Source organism: Pimephales promelas, chromosome 22 (genome assembly GCF_988280905.1).
Source record: "Pimephales promelas chromosome 22, fPimPro1.hap1.1, whole genome shotgun sequence".
Lineage (NCBI taxonomy): Eukaryota > Metazoa > Chordata > Actinopteri > Cypriniformes > Leuciscidae > Pimephales > Pimephales promelas.
In genome coordinates this window covers 3,578,081-3,601,984 of record NC_142790.1, presented here as the reverse complement: position 1 = coordinate 3,601,984, position 23,904 = coordinate 3,578,081, and the positions used below count along the sequence as shown (strand labels likewise).

Below are 23,904 nucleotides of genomic sequence, written 5' to 3'. Positions count from 1 at the left end.
CGTTCTTGTCTATCAGTCATATAATGGAGGTCTATGGTCACCACCTCAAAGAGCATGCACAGAGAAGTCCAAATTAAACATGATTTAATGACCCGTAAATGTAAGTACACATTGACGCCCTAAGACACGAAATAGTGGTTTGTGTGAGAAAACGAACAGTATTTATATCGTTTTTACCCCTGAAACAAAGACACCTACATCTTGGATGCCCTTGAGGTAAGCTAAAACATACCAAACATTAATTTCAAAGTGAACTATACCTTTAAGTGTTTTTACCTATACAAGATGCAACACGGTCACACAGTTACATCCCTGAAGTCTTAATTCTCTCTTCTAACAACATTAACTTTGCTTTTTCTGCTTGCTCTGGCTGAACAACTCTCTGAACGTACTCTGTATAATCTCCAAAGGCCTGTCTGTACTCTTAGGGCAAGTACGCCATGTTTAACTTTGTACCGTCTCATAATGTCGGTATAAATAATATTGTTTCCCACTAAATGAGACACAACGGCTTCTCTCCATTAAAGAAGAACAGAAATGGTATCGTGCCTTTTTTAAACTTTTCTCTCTCCAATAACTTTTTCTTATACTAATATTTTGCTAAATTACACTGGGAAGCCTCGTTTAAACTACAACAAAAAATGTAATATTAGAAGTCAACACATACCAAAGCTCTTATTGAATACTGAGGTTTGGATTACAATATTGAAAATTAAACACTGTTTTGGGCCATATCCTTTATATTTTAGACATTTCAGTGTGGCCGGACCGTGCATTGAGCCACTATCGGCCTTTAGTTCTGAGATTGTCATGGTTGGTGCGGAACGCTTACTGTGATTTTTTCCAAGTAGGTTTCTAGATTAGCATCCCTGTTGGTCTTTGAACAGCATCTTTTTCAACCATTTGGATTTTAGGGTAATTAATGGATAGGGTTAGGGATAGGTTACAACTGTGTTTAAATGGGTTGTGTTGTTCTAGGACCAACAAAAGATATGTCCTACTCGGCAAAATCACTGTCACGGGCGCAGAGAAGAGAATCTCAGCATGTAATTGGAGATTTCAAAGGAACTGTCTCTGAAGAAAACCGAGGCTGCACAGATAGTCACTTACTGATGAAGAGGGTTGTGATCTTTCTCCACACAAACACATGTCAGGAGTTTAAAGACTCGTGGACTTGACCAGAAACGTCATGCCCATTCAAACTGAGGTGTTTCTCTGGCAGAAACCACAATCCTATGTCCTGATGCTGCATATCCACCCTTGTGTCACTTCAAAGTTGCACAATCTTCTCCGTATGAAAAAAAATTTGTTGTAAGACATGTCAAAGCTCTCTTTAATGAAAAATTAAGGGTGATATAGCTGTCAGGATTTGTTGAATTTAAGGTAAATCACACAGGACTAACACATTTGGACTAACATGTCTTGCTAACTATTATAAAGTAGTTAAAATTGTTTTATTTGTATTTGGTCATGTCTTTATCTCATCTACGGCACCATGTCCATAAGTATGATTTATGCCTCAACATTTTGTCAGATCTAATTATTAAAGAATTGTGCATGTGATTGCTAATTATATCTCATTTTTAAATATTTGTATTTAAATTTAAAAAAAATTAAATTTGTAAATGCATGATTAACTATGAAACGGTGTCAATCGCCAGTTTCATTTTTATGCCGGTAACATTTTTATGAATTCTAATGGTGCGTTCACACCAGACGCGAATAGCACTTCAGGCGCAAGTGATTTCAATGTTAAAGGGTTAGTTCACCCAAAAATTAAAATTCTGTCAGTATTTACTCACCCTCATGTTGTTCAACCCCGTAAGACCTTCGTTCATCTTCGGAACACAAATTAAGATATTTAAGATATTAAGATCGCTCCTGCATACAGTCCATAGGCTTCTTGAGGGACTGGCTCTTGCTGTCCCCGAAAAGTCATTAAAGACATCGTTAAAATAGTCCAAGTGACTACAGGGGCTCAATCATAAGTTTATCAAACGACGAGAACACTTTTGTGCACAAAAAAACAACAAAAATAACGACTTTATTTCAACTATTCACTTCCTTCTCCATGAGCCTGTAAGTCAGTTAACGTAGTGTGATTGCGTAGAGCTACGTCACACGTAGGCTCACTATTGGCCGACGCTGGTCATGTGTGTGTGATGCGTGTGACGTACAATAACAGAAGCTTACGCTATTAAACTAGTAACCTGACTCGCGCAGAGGGAGAAATAAACGAATAGTTGAAATAAAGTCGTTATTTTTGTTGTTTTTTTGCACACAAAAGTGTTCTCGTCGTTTGATAAACTTAAGATTGAGCCCCTGTAGTCACTTGGACTATTTTAACGATATCTTTAATGACTTTTCGAGGACAGCAAGAGCCAGTCCCTCAAGAAGCCTATGGACTGTATGCAGGAGCTATCTTAATATCTTAAATATCTTAATTTGTGTTCCGAAGATGAACGAAGGTCTTACGTGGGTTGGAACAACATGAGGGTGAGTAAATACTGACAGAATTTTCATTTTTGGGTGAACTAACCCTTTAAGTCAACGCAAAGACGCGTTATGCGCGGAAAAAATTCCTGCGGCGCAAATGAGGTGTAGAACGTGGCGCGATAGACGCAAATACGAAGGGTCCGGTGGACACAAATATGGCGACGATGATCCCCACGCTGTCCGGAGCAAATACAGAGCGGTGACTCTCTCGATAAATGCTCGATCAACATAAAAAAATGGCCGCCAACGGGTTTCAATTCTGACGCGCGTAAATTTCGCTTCAAACTTTTGTTTTTACACGCGTCAATTTCGACTCACAAAGGGATTCACAACGCGGTAGGCGCGAATTTGACGTGCTATTCGCGTCTGGTGTGAACGCACAGTTACAATGCAATGTTGTGAGAAAACGAATGTGAAAAACGAACAAACAGATCCTCGTCTCATCAGGATACTGAACTGAGCTCTCTTTCTACTGTTTATATTCTACATTTACTACTAAATTATACTTGTGTTGTCATGTTTGCTGTTCCCTTTAAGTGAGTTTTTACTTCTAGTGTAGATTTTAATGTTGTAAGCGTGTAACGATACCCTCATGTCACGATTCGATACAGAACTCATGATACGATATTATTGCGATACTCCAAGACATATGATAAAAGCTTAACAATGTACTGTTGATTAAAATGCTAAATTTGATATTACATTGTGGGTTTAAATAAATAGGCTTGTGCTTGTAACCCAAGGACAATGGTGACACCAGAATAACAACATTCATGATTCTGAAGCTGAAAATACACATTTATTTTAGATGAATATGCTTGCACTCTTTCACTTACTAGATATATTTAAAATAAATGTCGGCCACTTTTTACTGGTAACATCAGGACCCACAAATATTCCCCCATTGCATTATTATAGGGCTGGGTAAAAATATCGATTCATCAATGCATTGCAATTTTTTGCTTCTCAATTCAATATCGATTCATCAAATCCTATGAATCGATTCAGCCATCCAGGCCAGTGGCGGCGCTGTGGGCTACACTCTAGTGAGAGCGTTCAGCGTTGTACAAGTCGCGCTTTAGCCCTTAGCAAAACAGCGCGATGACGGACAGCAGCTGCACTCTGTTCAAGCCTGATTCAAGACTGCACTGCCAACATTAAAAGCCGACGTTTGGGCTCATTTTGGATTCCACTGTAAGCCGGGAACTATGGAAGCTTGTTTCCGCCACAGAATGGGAAATAAAAAAGGTAATTGCGACTTTTTATCTCACAATTCTGAGTTTTTTTTCTCACAATTGGGAGTTTACCTCTCGCAATTCTGACTTTATTTTTCAGAATTGCAAGATATAAAGTCAGAATTGCGAGATATAAAGTCACAATTGCGTGATATAAAGTCGCAATTGGGTGTTATAAAGTCAGAAATGCATGATATAAAGTCAGAAATGCATGATATAAAGTCTATGAGATATAAACTTCTGAGAGGGAAAAAGGTTAGTATTTTTTCCCCCTTAGAATTGGCCCGAAAACTCGCAATTGCTGTTAAGTGTGATCAGCTATTAAGTGTTATTGTTTACAAAATTATAATTAGAATATAATATTGCACTTTTTTGAGTATGCACATTTTGTGCTTCTGTTTACATTTCTTTTATAACTTGAATGTATAGAAAGAAAGAAATATACTTTCTACTACTTAGTTACTTGCACTTTAGGTGTTGTTAAAGCACTATACAGTGCTTGTCACAGTTGTGTTTGAATTCAACACATACAATATTGTACGTTTTTATTCTGCTGAATAAACCATGACAGGAAACAAACATGCTGGGGTCAATTTGTTCTTTAACATTGGTAAAACTGCGCACATTACTTAAAAATATACTCAGGCACTTAATTACTTGTGTATTTACTTATTATTGAATCGATATCGAAGCTAATAAGTCAATATTGAATCGAATCGAAATCGAATCGAAGCCTCAAGAATTGAAATCGAATCGAATTGTGAAATACCTAACAATACCCAGCCCTGCATTATTATACATTATAATCAACATTATACATAGCAGTTTAATGTAGTACTAACTCTGACAACTTGAAAACTATTTTGGGGGAACTATCCACGATACGTATTGTTGCATTTTTGTATCGCGATATACTGTGGCACGATATATTGTTACACCCCTAGTTGAAAGTACATAAAACAGCCAAAGCGCACATTTTATTTACCACTTGGCCTTCTGAATCACTTTGGTGGACCAAACAATCCTCTTCGAAATGAACTTCTCGCCAATCTCCATCAATTAATCACTCTGCCTTGTAATTGTTTTTGTCGCAACACCACTTTCTTCCCTTCTTCTGTTTCCACGTATCTCTCGGTCTCTCTCAGTTTGACTTTTATCACACTCTCCTATCCCAGTCTGCCTTTCTCTTTGCCAACCACATGGCTGAATGGAAGCCCACCTGTGTAAACATTAGGTAGATCCTGTCTGTGCTGTGGCCTCTTGGACACATTCAGCCATTTTTGTTTTCTTGGGCACGTTGACTTGAGGAAGTTCAGCTTGACGGAGGGGTTTCCCTCCCTTTCCCCTGAGCAATATTTGTTTTGTTCCTTTTCTACTTTTGAATTTGTTACTCGGCTTTTGTTACTTTATATTATTTCTGGTCGTTGTATAGTCCAAACATTTGACGTTCATTGGGCATAAGTATGATTTATATCTCCTGTGCAGATTCAATACCATCTTTATATGCTGGAACCAGATTGGTCAGTGTATAGACGTGCATATGTGGGTCCTTTCACCACAAATCTTACCGATAAATGATAGATCCCTTCATGATTTTACAAGCCTTTCTGGAATTGGCTGATGATGAGAGACCACGAATTCTTTCAATACCTGTAAACTTGGATGCGTTTTCAGTACGCAAGTCCAACTCGGTGTGAGACGCATGCCTTGCTCACAAGTGCATCATCAAATCACACATGTGATCCCTCAAAGTTATAGGGTTTCCTTTCTGTCATTCCAGCCTGATCTCACGAAAGTGCGTATCTATACAACAAATGTTATTTCTCGTGCGATCTATATATCAAAAATAGTTTTTCCGTCTATATGATACGCAGTTATCACGTACTTTATGGCATGTAATACCTAACCAAGGGGTATTCAGTGCGTAGCATATGCACGGAAAAAAAAAATTGCCGTATAAATGGCACGAGAAATGACATTCGTCAACACATTCTCATCCCAAGACGTCATCTAACTGACGCTTTTGACCATATGTCAACATCCAACTTTTTAGGGCACCCTTTAACGTGAGTTAGATGACGATCCTACGGCGTCATCCAACTGACGCTTTACCTTTAGCTAGGTTTAGGTCTGGGGTAGGGTTAGGATTGGATAGCGTCATCTAACTCAGTCATTCCCAAAGGCGGGGTCACAAGTGGGTCGCGGGAGATTTTGTATGGGTCGCCAAGTCGAGCACTATTTTTCAGTGTGCTATAGGCTACTCTAGATCAGGGCTATTCAATTGGCGGCCCGTGGGCCAAATGCGGCCCGCCAATCGTGCCGAGGGCACCCCAACCTCCCACCTCCTATTTTCTGGTGGTGCGGCTTAATTTGGTTAGATATGCGCGTGGCCGCAGTGGCGCGTGCAGCTGGATGGCTATAGCCTACGCACTGTGTGTGTACCATCGCTCCGACTGACCTGAGAGAAACGTTTTCAGTCCGAATATTTCAGCAGTTCTTATGTGTGTCCCGTATTTCTGTCGACTGAACCAGCGATAATAATCATTCGTTGGTGGTTTGATTATTTCCTTTCCATGAATTGGCCATGAAAACGCGCGTGCATAACGGTCTGAAACGATTCGGATTTGCTCACCTGAAGTGGTTTCTTGGTCAGTAACAACAAATAGAGAACAAAATAGCGCTGGTTTCAGTTGTTTCACTAGTTTACTTTGAACTAGGCAGCACGGCCCAGTGGATAACCGAACGCAAGCTTAAAGGAGCGTTTAATCCCGGTCCCTGAAACTTATTAAACAGCGTTGCGACATCTAGTGAGAAACGTTACAATCGGACACTCCTCTCTCTTACAAACCACAAATCACTCTAGTTTTATTTAATTTAACTAGTTTTAAATCGGATGAAACAGCCTTAACATTCCCAACACTACTGATGAGGTAAATAGCAGAAACATGAACAAAGTTAGAAGACTAAATGCCCTAATCACCACCCTTACAAACATTTACCATGTAATAGCATATGAATGTAATAATTTACCATGGTTTGGGCATAAATGTGGAATATTTATATTGAATACTATGTTATAGTCATTTATATTGCAATAGATTTATTAGGGGGGTAGAGGAATACAAAATTAATTTTTTTTTTACCTGTTTAGGCATTTTTTATACGGTGGTAGTGAGCCATGGTTACAAAGTCTCACTGTCAGGATATTTTAATTTAAGCCTATAATAATTATTATAGTAAATTGTGTATACAGTATGATGAGAATACGAAAACAGTGAGATGCCCTGTCAACTCTTCCTTTCTCATTTCACCTCTGCATTTCGCTTATTGTCAACAATAGGTTAATAAAAAAAAAATGTGCTTTTTCAAATATCTGTATCTCTTTTAAATAGTTAACTGGAAGCTTAACTGACCTTAAAAATGGTCATATATAATTTGTTAATGCATAAATTCTCTTCGTTATATATGAACTATATGGGCCTAATGTTTATTGGGTCACAAGGATTTATCGACTTTAAAATGTGGGTCCCCAGAAAAAAAGTTTGGGAAACACTGATCTAACTGACGTTAAAACGTCAGATGTTGACGTATGGTTGCATTCATGGTATAGATACGCACTTTCATGAGCCTGTGTTGGTCATTCGGATCAGCACATCCCAGTGGTGGAGGAAGTACCGAATCTCAGTACTTAAGTAAAAGTACAAATAACCAGATAAATATTTACTTTAGTAAAAGTAGAAGTAACACAATGACAACCATACTTAAGTAAAAAAGTAAAAAGTACCTGATTTTAAATGTACTTTAAGTATTAAAAGTAAAAGTACTTGCACAACAATTGATTCTCTTAATGACTATTTTCTAATGATTAATAAAACATTTAATTCAAACTCATTCAACCTAATACTCCTATAATGATGTTCAATAATGATTGTTGCCACCATTTGCAATTAGGCAATATAAACCATGCTTATCCTTGTATATGTTAATAACTATGTTTGGCAGTAAACGCGATTAATTTATGGTGTAATTCTGAACCTCTTGGCTTGCCATAATCCTAACCAAACGTATTTACACACGGTGTGTTTCCTATGCACGTAAAAACAAATTTTCGCGTATAAATTGCAGGATAAACGCACTGCGTGCGAGACGCATTTAGTTGATGTATCTATGGCAACCAAACGTCACTGGTGAGACAAACGTGCAACGAACGGACGGTCAGATTACGTTTTGGCCGGGTAAAAACTGATCAGAAAATGTAACAGAAGTTGTAGAAATGTAGTGGAGTAGAAAGTATAATAATTGCTGCAAAATGTAACGAAGTAAAAGTAAAAAGTATGCACTATTTATTCTACTTAAGTAAAGTAAAGATACGTGAAAAATGCACTTATTTGAAGTATTTGTACTTCGTTACATTCCACCACTGGCACATCCTAACTGAAGATGTATGCATTGATATCAATCGATGTTTTGACAGTCATTAATCATAAAGCTTCCTTATTCAACACACCTTAACCCATTTCCCTGAGCGTGGTGCTTCTGCAGACAGCTGTCTTCCAGTCGTCCATAAAGCCCGAGCCTCGTGCCAAGACACACATTGAGTTGCTGGCTCAGACAAAATCATCCCGGTTCCTCCTTTGGTAGTGCGAGGTGAGAAGCTGTGAAGAACTTGATCAGGGCTGACGCCGGAGTTCCCGAACGTTGCGCGCTCCCTTCGGAGCCCAGCTGAGGTCAACCCAGCCGCCTGCGGGCTCATTGTAATGTCATTGGGTTGAAAGCGGAAGGCCCGAGAAACGTGTGTGGTAAATTGGATGTTTCGAGAGTATGGCCTGACCTCTGGGGCTTTACTCCAACTAGGGCTGTGTGTTGTCTGTAGGCCTTTGGAGATGTAATAGGAAGTATCAGTTGCCGTCTTGGGGAACAGTGGTCGTCCGTCCAAAAATCTCAGTCAGGGCTATTTTAATATAAGCTCAGAGTTGGAAGACTTGAGATTTTTAGTATGTTTTATGTTTTTTAGGAACATTTATCTATCACGCTTGCTTCGAATTGCTAGAAAGCACTTCCAAATTTTGAACCGCATTTTCCACTGAACAAATATTTAAATCTTCCTCACAGGGTTGGCATGCGTTCAGATGCTGCAGTGGAAGAGCTTTAATTCATTATGTCCACGCTTGGCTTTTTTATTATTCCAGGCCGTTAGTCTTGCTGACATGACAGCAAACAAACATGTCTTCTCCATTTCTTATTGTTTTGCTCATAAGTCACTGCGAAGTTAAATATGTAAAAGTATCCATCAGATGACCACTTTTATACGATTTCTAGAAAATAACATTTAATTGTATTGCTTCAGGGTAATGCTGTAAAAAGTGTACAGGAGTCAGTGACAGATGATAAACAGGATTTAAGTTGTGCCTGAAGTTTCTGAAAATTGAAGTTTTGATTCATTGGTTTAAATCTATAAATGTCTTAAAGTTAAATATTCATATTATTTTATTACATTTAACTCTGAAAATAAATAAACTGTCCGCATTAAGTGTGCGGACAGTTTATTTATTTTCTGAGTTGTCTAGTCTTGTCTGTCTGGCTCCTTCACTCTTAGAAGAAAAGGTTCTATATAGAACCTTAAAAGGTCCTATCAGCGCTACATATTTGGAACCCCTAAAGGGTTCTACACTCTTAGAAGAAATGGTTCTATTTAGAACCAGAAATGGTTCCATCCCCCGCTTCATATATGGAACTCCAAAATGGTTCTACATAGGCTCTAAGGTTCTATTGGCCAAGTATGGAACCCCTGGGTTCTATATAGAACCCAGAGGAACTCTTTTTTTAAGAGTGTTTAAGAGAGGGTTCCAAATACGTAGTACTGATAGAACCTTTTAAGGTTCTATATAGAACCTTTTCGTCTAACAGTGTATACACTCTTAAAAAAATGGTTCCTCTGGGTTCTATATAGAACCCTGGGGTTCCATACTTGGCCAATAGAACCTTTTACCAAAAAAAAAAAATGGTTCTATATAGAACCATTTTGGAGTTCCATATATGAAGTGGGGGATGGAACCATTTCTGGTTCTAAATAGAACCATTTCTTCTAAGAGTGTTGTTTACCGTGAGTGCGGTGAAACTGCTTCAAAAACTACACTTAATTCTAAAACTTTGTTGAACTGCTTTTTAATCAGTGTTTTTTTGTAATATTTATTTTCTATTATAGTATTATTACTATTTTCAATTAGATAATTTATATATTTGTAGTTTAGTTTTTTTAAATGTTTCTGAAACACTTTATTTTTATTTTTTTTAGTTTTAATCATTTTAAACTTCTTTATTTCTGTTAGTTGCCAAAGCAACACTTCCAACTTATTTGCATATTTTATTTCAGCTTTCAATTACCAAAACGATGTAATGGCTTTAATGAACAACAACAACAACACTGCTTTCAATTAGACTTTTATTTTTAGACTATTAGGATACACTGTAAAAATGAACATGCTTTATCTTATCAGAAAAATGTTGGCAACAGATTACAAGCATTATTAATTAAATTTAACCAATTAGAATTGAGTAATAATTAATCAAATTAAATCCTTAAAAATTAACCATTTAAAATGAGTAAAACTTACAACAACCAAAAAATCTGCTTGTTAACATCAGGTGTCTTCAATGTTGGCAATATAAAATAAAGAGTTCTTAATTAATCTTTGACGTCTGTCTGTTTTTTGGTGTAAACTTTTCCCTTTAAGGAATAGTTTAACATTCTAATTTGTTAAATTTAATTAATAACATTGCTCGTAATATATTGCCACAATTCTATTGATTAGATAAAGCATATTCATTTTTACAGCGTAGTTAAACTACTTGGACATTTTCGACTTTTTAACAAAAGTAATAAATCCAGATTCAATAAAACGAGCTCATGATCAAGATGTGCTTTTGGTGTTAAACACCCTCGCGTTGGCATTCATCCAACCCCGCGGTATAAACTCCCGCATAGATTAAAACATCACCCACCTTATTTAAATATCATCTTACCACCACACGAGCTCCTTGATGAGGCTAATATCCAGCGCATGTGCCGTCAAAGCAGAGGAAATGAGCGAAAATCAAACGTGGAGAGACGTATGAGCTCGCAGGCCTGGAACATTTCCCATTCACTTTCATCCAGAAGAGTGCGGTGAACACTTCCTCGTGACCTGAGCGGAGCTGTGTTCGTCAGACGTTCAGCCCGGAGATAAGCCATCGTCATTACAGCGCCTATAGACGCAATCAAAGCCATGCGCCACACAGACCGGCAAATGAGCTTCACATTTAACCTCCACAACACAGGGAGGATCATGTCGATCACAATAAAAAGGCAGAAATGTTGTGAGCTTTTGGCATACAAATGAAATCCAAATGTACAAGCACAAAAAGGGTCTGAATTTAAAGTCCCAGCACCTTAAGCTGCCTTAATATCAAAAGAAAGCCAAAGCCGATTCGACGCTTGTGTGGAAGAGAAAAATGAAAGCAGTGGGAAACGGGAATGAACTTGGACGGACTGAGCAAACGCAAGTGGAGGTCCGTTCGAGCCACGAAAAACATGATGTTCTCATCATTGCGTTATCGTTTGATCAACAAAAATGGGGGGGGGGGGAAACACCAGGATGCACAAGCAACTTTCGACATAAAAGAGCGCATGATGACCGTCCCGAACCAGACTTAACGTGCCTAAACCTCAGCGACACCTGGCAGGTCAAAATCCTGAGCGCTTTCGACAGATGTATTCATGACACACCGTATTCATACGGTTGCAATTAAATGTAACGGGAGCTTAAGTGGGCCATCTGTAAGAAATATAATGAGGCTGGTTTAGACAAGCGTTTGGATCAAATTCCAACTTGGATTACAGTGCAATCAGGGTTGTAAACTCTTGTAAATGTGATTCATTGAATTCATTAGAGTGACACATTTGCAGGGAAGGGAGAAAGCGGATGGGGGGGGGGGGTGGGGGTCTCTCAACGCTACGAGGCAGCCTTTTATCTCTTAATATGATGTTTTAATCTGAAATCTAGAGCTATCTGTGATCTTCAAAACCTGTCAGAATGTTCCGGGGAGTTGGTTCATGCATTATAGGCATTAAAAAACATATAATCTAAATCATGCATGACCACTTTAATGTTTTGAGTGCTTTGTTTGCACGTTATTCTCTTTTACTTATCATAATTAGCTTTAGTCTGATCAGTGTGATGCTTCGAGAGGATGAAAAGAGTCTGTGCTCAGTACGGCGTCTCTGGAAACCAGCAGGACACATCTGGATCTTATTAGGTTTCCATTCCAATAATTGATGGTCTCGGGACTTTAGTTAAATAGGCCCGGGCTGAATACAGTGTAGCGTGGCACTATAATCCACACATGACCTGTAATCGATTACACTTCTCTCCAATCATTTTATGACCTAATAAGCACACAATTGACAACAAAACATATTATTTTTCTATTAAATATACTTAAAGGAGTAGTCCACTTTTGAAAAAAACATTCCAGGATTTGTCTCCATATAATGGACTTCAATGGGAACCAAACGGTTCAAGGTCCAAATGAGAGTTTCAGTGCAAACTGCAAACTGTTCAAAGGGCTTTGAACGATTTTAGACGATGAATAAGTGTCTTATCAAGCAAAACGATCGCTCATTTAATAAATAAATAACAAAGTTTAAGTTTTATAAGCTCAAATGGTCCCCTTGCTCTGTTCTGTGTGACTCTCCTGTTCGAACTCATTCATCAAAATGAACGAATATTTTTCCGAGTCAATTCGTTCCTTTTTGTTTTTTTGAATGAACCAAATGACTCTGGAAAAGATTCGTTCATTTTGATGAACGAATTCGAACAGGAGAATCGCACAGAACAGAGCAAGGCGAGCATTTGAGCTTATAAAACTTAAACTTTGTTATTATATTTATTAAATGAGCGATCGTTTCGCTTGATAAGACCCTTATTCATCGTCTGGAATCATTTAAAGCCCTTTGAACACTTTGCAGTTTGTACTGAAACTCTCATTTGGACCTTGAACCGTTTGGTTCCCATTAAAGTCCATTATATGGAGAAAAATCCTGGAATGTTTTCATCAAAAACCTTAATTTCTTTTCGACTGAAGAAAGAACGACGTGGACATCTTGAACTACAAAGTGAACTACTCCTTTAATTGTTTTGTAGAATCAAATGTTGGTTTTCTAAAAAGCATGCAAATATTTCTGCAATTTATGCTAAATTGTTTCATAGTGTAATACATTGTACAAAACCACATCTGACATTTTCAAGCCCAGGCATTTTTCCTCTAGTATTCCATTTTTTTTTCTTCTTTTTCTAAGAAATATAATTCTCTACTCTGAAAGGACGGGTTGGATAGATCAAAAGTGACACTAAAGACATTTAATATACAAAGAAGACATATTTAGAATAAATGCTTTTCTTTTGAACTTTCTATTCATCAAAGAATCCTGAAAAAAATGTATTATGGTTTCCACAAACTGTTTTCAACATTGATAATAATCATATATGTTTCTTGAGCATCAAATCAGCATTCAAATGTTTTCTGAAGGATCATGTGATGCTGAAGAATGGAGTAATGATGCTGAAACATCACAAGAATACATAACAGTTTATCTTTGATTAAATAAATGCAGCCTTGTTGAGATACTTAAGATACTTTAAAACCCCATTAGCATAAATGTATCTGTATTACTATTTTTTTATGGCTTTTTTATAAATTATTTATGAAGATTCAATTTTCATAAGCAAGTTCATTTTAGTTTAATGAATATTACTACTTGTATTAGTCAATTAAGAACATCAGCAATATCAACATTGACAACAGAATATCAACAATTCATCAAATCATGCGTATTTTTGAAGAGAGTTGCACTATTCATAATCCAAGATGTTCAACATCTGCATTGTGGATGATAAACCATGAAACAAATCCCATAGATGAATTATTGAAGTCAGTACTCAAGGCCTTTTTAAACTTAGTATAAACTGATAGGCCCGACCTGCTTGACTTTCCCGATAACATTGTGTGTTTGAATTTCACTCGGTTGTTCCTTCCATATGGTCTCATCCATGATTGCTTGCTCATCTGTGATGCGCAAAACTCCCAAACTTCAGAACGCTGACGTAAATCCATGTGGGAGATGTAAAGTTTATGTACTGTGTGGCCTGAACAACCAAAGGTGTTTACACTTGGCCAAGTCACGTCTTGTACGCATCTCCAACCACATCCACAGATTGACTGCTTTGAGGGATTGAATTGATATCTTTCTCAAATGTGTCTTGTAGAACATTTACACTTGGTCTTTTCATGATTGAATAATCAATCAGCTAAAGTGACCGAGCGTGAGTAGAGACTTAGACCGCATTTACATTACATACATGATTCAAGGGACCCAATTCAGATTGTTTTCCTCCCATGTGGCACAGATTGGAAATGACTGGCGAACATGTTTGCAGGAAAAATCCCATAGATTCTGATATCCTCAGAGGGGTTTCATATGTGGAAATAAATCTGATATGAATCAGATATGTGTATTAGTGTCTTCCATGGAAGTGGACAGATCTGATATTCCCGTCAATGTGAGTTGAACGCCGTTGAAAAAGCCGTGGTGGCGAATAACATCAACTCACCGTCATGTCTCTTTTTAACGGCACAATGGAGGATGAAGGTTCAACCCAATGTGTTGCTGACTCTTAAGCCAAGTTCACACTACAGGATTTTAAGCCCGATTTATGCCCGATTTGCAAATCGTTGAGCTCGCCGACAGGTCAGGGTGTTATCGCGTGCAAATTAGCGGGATTAGCGGACGATGACCGCTTGCGAATCTGTTAGTATGAAAGAGCCAACAACGCAACGAAAACGCTCGCAGACGCCTCGCAGACACGTCGCCGAGCCCAGAAAAATATCTAGCCTGCTAGATATATCTAGCCTCAGTGATGTCATGAGTTCAGCCAATCATAGCAACGCATGGGTTGAGGACACCAGGTAAATCTTAGTTTTTATAATTTTTTGGCATTTTTTTCTCAGAGCAGATCGTTGCGCAAACAGTGTGCAGCACTAGTTTCTGTCTGACGTCCATATTCACGTGTTGTGTTCTCTTCACACGTGCTGTTTCGCGTCATTTCTGGTTCGTTTTATTGCTGGTTTTTCACATTTTTTTATGACAAAACGTGGTGTGTAGACAAGATAGAATCGTTGGGTGACAGAGTTGTTGTGAACTCGTTATTTATTTGATTATTTTCATGATTCAGACCGTACCATAGTACTGAAACAGCTCTCATTAGAGTCAAATATGATTTGCTCTAATCATCCGATCGTGGTTATATCTCTATAGTGCGTTGTCAACTCGTGTAGTGAGTTACCTCCTGTTGTGGATCAATCACGTTGTGTTGTGTGGTGTGGTGCTCCTGATTTCACTGAGAGCAAGTCATGTAGTGTGAACCGCACAGTTCAGCCCGACGTTTTAAAATCATGTAATGTAAACTAGGCTTTAAAGATGGCGCAGAAAGCAAAAGCTTGTATTATCATCATTTCGCCTGTGTCCATAACTTTTACTTCCTTTTCAGCCTAAGCTTCTCTGGATCAGTACATTTGTTTCTCCAAATGTATAGAGTAAATGCAGATATAAGATGTGGGTCATTTTTAAAAGAAATGCTTTTTGATGTTGCTTTAACCACCTTGGAATAAGCTTTATGGTAACACCCTGGCAATGTAAATCTTTTGTGTTTTTCCTTCGGTGCTCGTTGTTGATTTCATCCGTTGCCAGTGACCGGTGGTTAAGCTAATTGTTTCTCCATGCCCGCTTCTGAAGCAAACTTTCCGTACCACGTTGAACCGTCTTCCATTTGTGAGTCACTGTCCGTCTGTGTTACATTATGTCATTACATTTACATTGTTTTCAGAAAAGGGCATGTTTTATCTTAGTTCTAGATGCAGATGTCATCACCACAGTTTCGGGTTGGATTTCAATATTAAAAGTAAATAAAAACAGAACTTTACTTATGCATAATGTGTACCTTGTAATACTGTCTTATCATAAATAACTGTAACCATTATAATATTTGTTACAATTTGTCATGTGTTTTAATGCATTATTGTTTCTAAAGGTGTAACACTGTGGTTACAATACACTGTAAAAATGAATATGCTTTATCTAATCAAAAAAAATTGTGGCAACAGATTACAAGCAACATTATTAAATAAATGTAACCAATTAGAATGTAGTAATAGTTCATCAAATTAATTCCTTAAAAGTTAACTATTTAAAATGAGTAAAACTTACAATAACAACCAAAAAACATCAATTTAAGTCACCATTGTGGTGATCAGTGTTTGTTTTAAAATGCCGGTTTTCTCCTTCAGTGATTCTGCTTGTTAACATCAGGTGTCTTCAATGTTGCCAATATAAAATAAAGAGTTCTTAATTAATGTTAGTGAGATATTTTTGTTAAATTTTTTGGTGTAAACTTTACTCATTTTAAATGGTTAACTTTTAAGGAATAATTTGATCAATTCTAATTTGTTAAATTTAATTAACAACATTGCATAACAAAATAACGTTGTTATACGGTGCATTACAAGGCTTATATATTTATAATGCATTATTGCTTCAAGAAAAGTGTTAGCAAAACGTATTATAAGATGTGTTCAATTCTATTTTTAAAAATATCTTTATGTAAAGCGCTTCCAGCTAAATGAATTGCTAAAAAAGCGAATATCAATGCAATCCTGCCGCACAAGCCCCCTCATTAACGTGACGTTACCGAATTTTCTTTGTAATTCCCAGCCTGCACTTGTCAACTTAATACTCTGAATCCCATAACTCAAGCATGCGAACAGTATAGCATACATCACTACTGGTTGACAAGCTGACACCTAATGGCTCCTCGTAATAGCAGCTCCTTCCTCCTCCGATCCATAGGCAGGAGCTGATTGCTTTAACTTTCATGTCAGGTTGCGCACGCGCTGCATTGACTGTCATAAAACGGAAAGTGCAAGCGTAATAAATTCTGATGGACCAAAAATAACACATGTATGATGTTTAAATTAAAGCCATCGATCAACGTTTGAGCCTTATTATTTTTTTATTACTCCTACGCCACCACAGCACTGCCAAGCGTGGTCTCTTCGAGCGCAGAGTGCCGGGGGGAGGAGAAAAGAGCGCTGTGGATGAAAGAAAGCCTCGGAGGCAGCCATTAAACGTGAGAGAAACACAAATAAACAGGCCTTTTACGGCGCACAGACACAGTGATCTGGTTTAAACCACACGCAGGGGCAACAGGGCACACATATGGAGCTGCTGTGCCAGGCGCTCGCTGGCACATGGGCCTTTATTGCTCGGCACAAGGAGAGTTTAACAGACGGTTGCAGGCTTCGGGCTTCGGATTTGGTGTCCACATGTCTCACAAAACTTGAAATGACTTTGTGGTCCCGCCAGATTCGTTTGATTATTTAGTGCTGTCCACCCAGAAGACGGAAGCCACTGTCAGATATAATATTTAGTTATGATTAAGTTGCAAATTTATAAGCGTTTGCTACAAAGGCTGCTGATTTTGAGGTTTGTTTGAGGTCAAAGCCACTTTACAGTTCAGAGAAACATAATTGTGTCCCTGTGGTTATAACAGATTTTTCATCACGAGCAGGCAGAGTGATGAAAATATAAATTGGGATTCTCAGCGGGGGTTTTTTCTCCAGTGACACTCAAAGGGGTCGTGAACTCGATTATTTTATTATGTTTCCTGTCGTGTCTGTTATAATGTTAGTATGAGTTTTACATCAAAAAGGCTCATAATTTGGAAATAAAAGGCTTTTTTTCAGCTTACTATCCAACTTACTATCGGGTTTTTTTTTTTTTTCAAAAACTATCCAACCAATGAGATTGGCGCTTTTGTTCACCTGTCTGGAGCTTCTGAAGTTACAGTAAAACACAACTTGGGGGCGCTCAAACACAAAACGGTCTTGCCGAGCACACGTGCGTCACGGCGAAGAAGATATACTCCAAGTAGCGTCTACACTGCCGGGAAGAAATAAGACGAGAAAGATGCGAGGCAAGATGAATGTAGATCTGCTGCTCTCGTTGGTGTCGGAACACGAACTAATATGAGAAACGCGACAAACTTGCTCTATTCTTCTGAGTGACAAGCGAGTGTCAGAAGCGTAAAGTTGCGCAGCGCCACTTTGTGTACTGGGGTATATCTGTTTTACATTAAGCGCCATCTAATGTCAGGGAATGAATTTGCATGGTCACTCGGCGAAAAATGCGTTAAAAAACTCACGCGCCGCTATTGGTCCAGGTGTGTACGGCCCTTTAGGTTGTGTTTTTTAAAATTGTAGATTGATCCTGTCAACCACCCATATGCAACAATTCCTGCATGAATCACATAAACTACATGAAAATTGCGAAATTAAATGACAACTTTGGGGCACTAATAATTTTGTACCTACAGTAATTGTGGCGTTTAATTATCAAATGTACAAATAAATATTTTTGTCTTTTGGAAGTCGCATGCAAAATCCATTTGGCTCATAAATCTGAGGGGGCACGAGTGGGATTAGATAAAGACGCCTCTATAGCAATGGCATGGACACCCACTATAACACCTTAAAAAGACCACTAATGTTTTTAGTTGATTCTATTTTTGCTGGAAAAATAGTGATGTATCTTGCTCGTACACTCTTAGAAGAAAAGGTTCTATACAGTCCCTCCAGGATTTCACGATTTTTTTTTGTGATTTTTGCGATCAAAATGACTGATTTTGTGGTGGTAATTTCCAAAAATTTGTGAAAAAATTTGCGATTTATATATAACATTTACCATAATAGTATTCAGTCCTTCCAGAAAAACGCGGAGTTTTTTGTGATTGTTGCGACAAAAATTGATTGATTACGCGGTAAACTGCTGGCCGCTGTGGTTGCCAGCATCATACTGTAAATTTATGCAATTTTATGCGATGAAATTGCAGGAATTTGCAAAAATTGCGGTTTGATGAAAAAGAGAAAAAAAGTGATTCCCCCAACATCCTGTTCTCACTAGGCTAATGTAAGAGTCATTCCTTATTACTTCCTTTGATAAGCAAGCATACTACATCATAGAAAGCGCTGGGAATATTTAATTTCTCATCTTGTTTTATTTCAGACTGTAACGAGTGTAAATAAGGTGTGGCCCCTTTAAGAGCTGCGCGCTCCCTGTTGAACTCTCTGCAGTGTTATATTATATGTGCGCCTCGAACACCCCATGTGTGCGGGTAATTTCTGTTTGATGCTACTTCTTTTATCTTATGTTGTTTATTAAGTAACGACGTGACGGTAGAACGTGTGACAGACAGTTATACGAGTTAGATTTGTGAGATGTCAATCGCCTCCGTGAGTCTGTCTGTTGTCGCGTAATTGCGTCACTTCTTAACGTTCCCATGGAAACAGGGGGAAATGGCTGCTCTTGTGTGAAGCAAACGCAACATTTTTCAACTTTCTGCTAAGATACATGTGACTTTTTTTGCAACGAAAATGCGAGGATTATGAAATTATGCAAACCCCGCATATTTTGCACGGAAATCGGCAATTTATGCGGCGAAAGTGCGGCGTATTTGAAAAAATGCGGCCCCCGCATAAATATGCAGACTTTGGCTGATTTTGCATTGAATTCAGCGATCGCATAATCGCGTTTTTCTGGAGGGACTGTCTATAGACCATTTCACAAGATGTAAACAACACTGGTCCAGAAACACTTCCTGTTTTCTTTATTTCACATGTAAAGAAAACATCTTAAAGACGCTTGTTTAACTTTTTGATTCAGTTTTAAATGTTCTGTTGGTTGTATTTTATCCCAGCTTTTGTGTAGTGTTAAAAAACTGAAACAGGAAGTGCTTCTGGGCCAGTGTTGTTTACATCTTGTGAAATGGTCTATATAGAACCTTAAAAGGTTCTATCAGTGCTACGTATTTGGAACCCCTAAAAGGTTGTATACGCTCTTAAAAAAGGGTTCCTCTTGGTTCTATATAGAACCCTGGGGTTCCATACTTGGCCAATAGAACCTTTTACCAAAAGAAATGGTTCTATAAAGAACCATTTTGGAGTTCCATGAAGCAGGGAATGGAACCATTTCTGGTTCTAAATAGAACCATTTCTTCTAAGAGTGCAGGAAACCTTTCTTGAGCATTTTGAGTGCTTTATTTCCATTTCCATCTCTGTTCTTATCCATCATCAGCCATCATCACCTCTGATCTGACCCTGTGAGCTCTCATAGAGTTAACAACTCTAACGACTATTCCTGCTGACACGTCAATCCACGGGGCTTCAGACGTCACTCAGGTCGTCATATACTTAGGGAAAGTCACATTGACCGAATAATTCATAAAAAAGAAGCCATAAGTTCCCCAACCAGCCTCCAGATCTGCAAAGGGAGGATGTGGCAAGCAATTGTGTTCTCTCTCACAGACTGAAAGAAGGCACATTAGCTCATCTGAAGGAAATTTTCCAACCATTCATCTTTTAAAACTGTGACAGAATCACGTCTGTTTTTGAAACAATTTCAGCTTGTAATGTCTGAGCGTGTGTGATTGAATTATTCCATGTTTTGGATTTGTTTACTGGGAATGCGACTAGTTTCATTTTATGCCAGCTTTTGAGATTTACTATTAATTTTGTGTTCATTAAATCGGTAAACATTATTGTTTGCACTTGAAAGTTAGTTTAGTTGGAGGCTACTTAGAAACTGTAGCTCGTTAAACTATAAGCTACTCAATGTAAATTATAAAAACACTTAAAAAAAGTAGTTTTGGAAAAATTAGTTAACTATGCTGCAAAGGCCTTCATTGATAGTGCATAGAATAAGATGCCATATATAATATTTAAAATATACTGTCTTTATGTTGTTTCTACATTATTTTGGAGAATCAATGTGAAAATATTACAACATAAAAACTGCAATGTTAGTTGCTATTATTCACAATTAATTAAAAAAACAAATTGTTTACAATAAGGTTCATTAGTTACATTAGTTGATGTGTTAACTAGCATGAACTACAATGAGCAATATTTACAGTATTTATTAATCTTTGTAAATATTACTTCATATAAATAAAGCTGTTCATGTTAGTTTACAGTGCATTAAATAATGTTATCAAATGCAACCTTTGATTTTAAAAATGTATTAGTAAATATTATCATTAACTAAGATTAATATATAAATCTTCATTTATATTGCGCTTTTAACCATGTAGATTGTTCCAAAGTCACTTTACAGTGATAATAGGAAATAGTTCATGTTAACTAAGGTTGTTAACTAATGAACATATGGTAAAGTGTTACCAAAATGCTTAATTTATAGTGCTAATATATAGAAAGAGAGAGAGAGAGATGGAGAGAATGGTTCGAAAAAAGAGAAAATATACAGTGGGCGAAAATGTCTTTTTGCTGCCAGAGGATAATGGCCAGACTTAATCGAGTTGTTCGCTTTTAAAAAAAACTTTTGCTGATAATTTACTCACCCCCATGTCATCCAAGATGTCCATGTCTTTATTAGACCCTTATTCATCGTCTGGTGTCGTTTAAAGCCCTTTGAACAGTTTGCACTGAAACTGTCTTTTGGACCTTGAACCGTTTGGTTCCCATTGAAGTCCATTATATGGAGAAAATCCTGGAATGTTTTCATCAAAAACCTTAATTTCTTTTTGACTGAAGAAAGAAAGACGTGGACATCTTGGATGACATGGTGGTGAGTAAATTATCCAGTAGCACCTCATTGCAGTACACAAGATCCAGGGGGGTGGAGTCGAATCCAGATCTGAGGGGTGGAGCTGGGTAGGTTTATCTTATGTTAGGTGAATTTCATGTTCTGCAGCGAGGACCATCTCAAATTATCAGCAAAAGTTTTTTTTTAAAGTGAACTACTCCCTTAAGGTCCCGTCGCAATATTTCAGTCGGGTTGAGGTCTGGACTTTGACTAGGCCGGTCTTTTCTTTTTCAGACATTCTAGTGTAAATTTGCTGATGTTCTTGGGATTACTGTCCCGTTGCAGGACTCAGCTGTCCGACAGATCGGCTTCACATTTGACTTCAGAGTGGGTGGTCAATAGGGTTGGGTATCGTTTGACTTTGAACGATTCTGATTCCGATTCCTTGTTTCGATTCCGGTTCCTAAAGATTCTCGATTCCGATTCTTTTAAGAGGCAGGGTCAAAAAAGTTTAGCTAACCTTGCTAACCAACAGTCTTTCTGAAGGAAATACTCCTTTTGTCACAAATTTTGCATTTTGCCGATATTTCGTTATTTTTAGAAAAGTGAAGCCACACTTTGGACCGCCGACGTAAGCTACTCATGTTCGACTTGCGCGGTTATGCCAACACTTCCGGTAGACGCTTCTTCGTTGGTGTTGTTCAGTGGTTTCTTCTTCCGGTCGGCGGACTTTGAATATCGAAACCAGGAATCGAAATTTTAACTTTTGAACGATTCCGGGAAAAATGAAAAGTTAGTCCCGGTTCCAATCGATACTCGATTCTCGATACCCAACCCTAGTGGTCAACTCTCTGACTGAAGTTGCCCGGGTCCCGTGACTGTAAAATAAGCCCGATCCTCAGCCCTTCACCACACTGTTCAAACCGAAGCCGTGCCTGCCTGTTCTTTTCAGAGAGAAGAAGCTTTCTCTTGCAACCTTTCCTGGGAAATTTGCTGGGACGTCCAACAACCGTTTTCCACTTGTGAATAGCCTTCCTCACTGTATGATGATGGACTTGAATTTGTTTGGAAATGACCCTGTAATCGTTCCCACTTCCCAGATTGATGGGCAGGAACAATTGCTTCTCTAAGATCATTGCTGATGTCTTTCCTCCTTGGTATTGTGTTAACACACACCTGAAACTGCTTTTATAGAGTTGGTCACGCTTGCTGATGTTCAATTAATCAAAGACCTTTGATCAGCAGAGCCTGTCTGATACTAACCCTCTTCATTCCTATGAAAGCAGTAAGTGTGTACTTAGTTTGTCACACATGATGGCTTCTCTATGTTGGCCTAGTTTTTGTTAAATAAACAATGACACAGTGTAATATGTCATGTGTTGTTGTTCATGTGAGGTTATATTTACCTAATATTAAGACCTGCCAAGGACCGGATGATTTTTATTATGCCGTGATACACACAGTATATATATATATATATATATATACATGAATAATAATAGAGAGAGTTTAGAGAGCTTCATGCACGTTGTTATATATATATATATATATATATATATATGGTCACCTTCATCAGTTTGGCACTGTGGAGAATCTTCTTTCCTGGAAGGAGTCATTCCACCAGATCCATTACTAAGTTTTCCCTGGAAAACACATCATCATCTTGTTCTCTTCTTTTTTAACTCTGTGCTTCCCCTCATTATCTCTCCTTCCAGTTGTGTAACAGAGCCGTCTGTGTCCATCCTGTGCATCACAAAATAGCTCTGCTGCCATGTGGCCACTCCACTTCTCTTTCCTCACTTCACCTATTTGCATTTCAAAGGCAAACGGCGGGTATTTTTGTGCCCGGACGCTCAGAGCCAAGAGCCCAATGATTCAGCTTGATTTTTAACTGGTCCCATATTACGGCTTGATACGAAAATTGAGCAAACCCTTTCTCAGAACCCAGAGCCTTTTTTATGAGGAATATGACCAGGCTGACTAAAGCATTATGTGCTAATGTTGGACGTTTTTAGTGATTTTTGCCATCTGAGACTAAATTTGTAGATTGAGATTTGTTTTCAAAGCAAAAAAAAAAGTCTAAATCTTATATGCTGACTTTCCAGCAGAGATAACTTTGGTCACTTTACCTGTCAGTCAGGTGGCCTCTTCCTAGACGCCAAATGAAACAGTTATATACCATCAGTCAAATGTCTGGATATCACATTATATATCAGGTGACAACAGCTAAAGAAAGAGATTTGTTGGAAGAAAAAAAAAATCTCAGTTGATTACATAATCGGGTGTTTCTTCACATTTAGCAATTCCTTTTTGTTATATGAAGATCACATTGAAACTTCCTTTTTTACCATCAATAATTTTTCAAATGCCTTTTCATTACTTTACCCATGGCCCAGTATTGCAATATTAAACTATGAAAATCCATCATAAAAATACACACCGTTACATCTTTAAAAACTGGTGTTATATTCTAAACAAATTGAG

At 37.9% G+C, this 23,904-nt stretch overlaps 1 protein-coding gene across 11 annotated transcripts in view; it reads left to right on the top strand.

Annotated features, from left to right (window-relative positions):
• sugct (succinyl-CoA:glutarate-CoA transferase) overlaps positions 1-23,904 on the top strand; it is a 339,439-nt gene that overhangs the window by 150,741 nt on the left and 164,794 nt on the right. The window lies entirely within an intron of this gene.